Raw genomic sequence first — 3,783 nt, 5'->3', positions numbered from 1 at the left:
CTCTCATGCTCATAATCAAACAAGCTCGGATCGATATTAACAGCTCCACCATTGAACTTTGCACGATAGTGATCAACAATGTAATCTTTTATTTCATCCTGTAAAAACAAAGTAGAGTTAGTAGAAATCTTCAGTTCTGAAATTGTGTTTTGGCTCCTCCTCATTCGAATGGCATTGTGAAAAAAACGAGTGTTTTGATCACCATCCTCCAACCAACTAGTTCTCGATTTGTGCTTGAGCATAGTGGCCAGCTCGGAACGCACATCATCAACAGATTTTCTGGCATCAGCAACCTTCAAAAATTGGATCTCACAACTAACATTATGATCCAAAATATCATTCTCCTTATCTAGATTCAATTCCGCTTGTTTTAAGCGAAACTTAACATCCCCAAACACCGTTATATTCCAAATCTTCAATGCATCCTTCAATCGCTTCAACTTAGACGTAAAAACAAAAGGAGGCGCACCATCCAACCTAACATTCCAATTGTCCTTAACGAAATCCAAAAAAGATGGATGAGAAAACCACATATTCTGAATTCTAAAAGGAGCCCTCTTCGGCCTTGGACTATCAAAATCAAAACCCAAAAGAGGGGAATGATCCGAGCAGATCCTAGGCATAGCTTTGCACCTCTAGTTAGCAAATTTATCATGCCAAGCACCATTGATAACTGCCCTATCATGCTTAGAAACTATTCTATGAACTCCACTCCGACAATTAGACCAAGTATATTTCTTCCCAATAGCATCCGCTTCCACCAAACCATTGTCAGAGATCCAACTTCGAAACTCATTCATATAAATTTCTTTGATCGGCCTACCACCCTTCTTCTCATCTAGACGCAAAACAAAATTGAAATCACCTAACACCAGCCACGGAATGGAAATATATCCCAGCCCCAGTTGACGCCAAAGAGATCTCCTAGCTACCGCATCAGACGAAGCATGAACAGCCGTGATAAAATTACCCGAAAAATCCAAAGTGATAGCCTGTTTAGAAGAAGATAAAACAATCGGCCTTGCAAGAGTATTCCTCCAAAAGACCCAAATGTTACCTCTTTGACTATGCACCTCATTAGTGATAACATCTTCACAAAAATCAAGCAAATTAAGCTTCCTAATAAAACGTGTAGTGCAACGAACCTGAGGCTCCGCAATACATATAACATCAGTATTGTGCAAGCGATAAAGCTCACCCAACTTGGCCCTTGCACCTTCTTTATCCAAGCCTTGAGCATTCCAATAAAAGAAACGCATTAATTAACTCTACTCTTTGAAGGGCTTGCTGAACCCTGTCTAGAAGACCTTCCACCTCGTGTTTGAACTTGACTGACAGTTACCACCGCAACTGGCTTCTTCTTAGGAGCTTTCGATTTTTTCTTCTTGTCATCTAACTCCTTCTTCTCACGATCAGCTAGCTCCTAATCAGCAAGGATCTCTAAATTCCTTGCATCCTCTTCAACTATGTTTGAGGTGCTGGTAGCAACAACATCCTCAATCACTTCATCATCCTCAATAACTACCTTATCAATGTCTTCGGTCCCAGCTTCAAACCTATTAGAAAGAGTTAAGTTTTCTAAAGATTTAGCTGGTGTAGATCTTCTTGAAGTCTTAGTGGCTGCACTAAAACTAGCTTCCTCATGAGCATCCATAGCAATTGGAGTAATAACCGGAGAATGATGCAAATCCAAAACCTGCTTCCTCAAATTCTCTAGCTTTGTCCTAGCAATATTTTGTTGTATTTTGGAAGCTTCAGCATCAGCCTCACGTTGCCTAGTTTCTTCTTTCATGGCCTCATAATTCCTATAAGCTTCCATCTCTTGCATCTCCAAATCGATATCAGCTTCCTTTAATAAATTATCATGCACCATCTCCTCAAGTGCTTCACCAACACTCCGTAAAACCGATTCCGCATCTTCGTTGCGGACAGATTCCGCACCTTCTTTATGAAGCCTAGGTGTAGCTTCACCATCAGCGTTTGCATCATCTCCGCACTGCTCAGATATGCCACCATCCTCCATAAGCTTCACGGACTGAACATCACTCATGTTGTGAGCCTCAACAACTGGAGCTACAGCATCATGCGGTACGGACAAAGCTGTAGCATCGGTAGGAACCTCCAGGTCCTTATCATCATCTTCTAGAGTAGCACCAGCACTATTGCTATGCTCAGGAAAGATTGTACGTGTTCCAGTTGCCATCTCAAGAATTGATTGCTTCTTCTTCAACGCTATGGGCTCCTCACCATGTTTAGATTGGTCTTTTTCCAAGAGTGGAGCATCAGACGGCACATTCTTCTTACCTTTAGGAATTCGTTCTTTTTGCCAGAAATTCTTAAGATCATCCATATCAGCTTCAATTGTTTTTTTAATCTCAGGATCAGTTTCAACTTCAGCCTTGTCTTTCAAATCATCATACTTTTTTGTTCTACAATCAGATTTTTTGTGGCCGATAGATTTACAATAGTCGCAAAAGCTTGGCCTGTTAAGGATTTCATAATCTTGAACAAAAATCTCATCATTCTCCTCACCATCAATCAAAATTCTTCCCAAAGGTTGCGAAAAATCAATGTCAATCAAAGCTGCAGCAAAGTAACCATATTCATGACGCAAAGTACGCGGATCAACTGATACCGGCTTACCAAGCCCTCTTGCCATCCTAAAAATCGTCTCTTCATCCCAAAACTCCATTGGCAAAGCCGTGAAACGAACCCAAACTGCAGCTCTGGTAATCTTATCTTTCCCAGGATCAAACATAGGTGTCCATGGATAAATTTTAAGCTGTTGAATTCCGTTTGAAGATTTAATCTTCCACGGACCATCATAACTTACACGTTTACGATCATCTTCATTGTCTAGCTTAATAACAAAATAACCCTTCTTCCATGGAATAAATTGGACCGAACCAGAAAGCTTCCATTGATTCAATAATTCTCTTTTTACATCTTCAAACTTCAGGGTTTTGAAAAAAACCAAACGACCAACCAAACTAAATCTCCACACAGCCTTAATCCTTGCATGAGTCTCGCGTGGGATCTTAATCAAAACATCATTATTAGTTGTGGAACGAATTGGAGGATGGGAAAGAGTTTCAGCATCAATTCATGACAAAACATGAGTTCTCCTCCTTAATATAGCCGCATAAGATCCTCCCATATTCACGGCCTGATTCCTATCTTCTTGTGGATTCCTAAACGTGCCATGATTTCCATCTTCAATTTGAGAAGCGCCATGATTGTTGTTCGACGTGCCATGATTGCTAATCTCAATCCTAGACGCGTTATGATTGTCGTACTCCAACAGATTCCTAAACGCATTAGGATTTGATTCTTCGTGCTGCTTCCCAAACTCGGATGAGTTAGGGTTCATAGCATTAGTGTTTGATGAATTATTCCTAGGGATATAGATACTTTTTGATCTTGATTGATTCCATATTCTTTTGCCAAAAATTGTTGGGGAAAACTAAAAAACGCAAAGAGAAAAGAGGGAGAGAAAAAACCGGAGCTACACAACGTGAAACCCTAGAGTTTTCGCTTTTTTTTTAATCTGAGCCAAAGTAACCATCAACCTTTAGGTACTGAAACTCTCTAATTTGGGTTGAATTTAATTCATTCAAAATGAGGGAATACACAAATACCAGTCTGGGCTATGCCAGACATGTTGCCGCAATATCTTGCAGGTCGAGCGTTAGTGCGTTTAGAAAAAAGTTGCTTTCATTGAGAGTTGAACTCAAGACCTCCCGCTTACTAAACGGGTGCTCTAACCAACTGAGCTATGAAAGC

At 40.4% G+C, this 3,783-nt stretch overlaps 1 non-coding gene across 1 annotated transcript; it reads right to left on the bottom strand.

Moving 5' to 3' along the window:
* Positions 1 to 3,709: 3,709 nt before the first annotated feature.
* On the bottom strand, positions 3,710 to 3,783 carry TRNAT-AGU. The gene has a single exon. It is a non-coding gene; the product is annotated as a tRNA-Thr (tRNA).

This window comes from Papaver somniferum, unplaced genomic scaffold (assembly GCF_003573695.1).
Source record: "Papaver somniferum cultivar HN1 unplaced genomic scaffold, ASM357369v1 unplaced-scaffold_10, whole genome shotgun sequence".
Lineage (NCBI taxonomy): Eukaryota > Viridiplantae > Streptophyta > Magnoliopsida > Ranunculales > Papaveraceae > Papaver > Papaver somniferum.
Note: the sequence above shows the minus strand (reverse complement) of the source record. Positions and strands in the feature narration are given on the sequence as shown.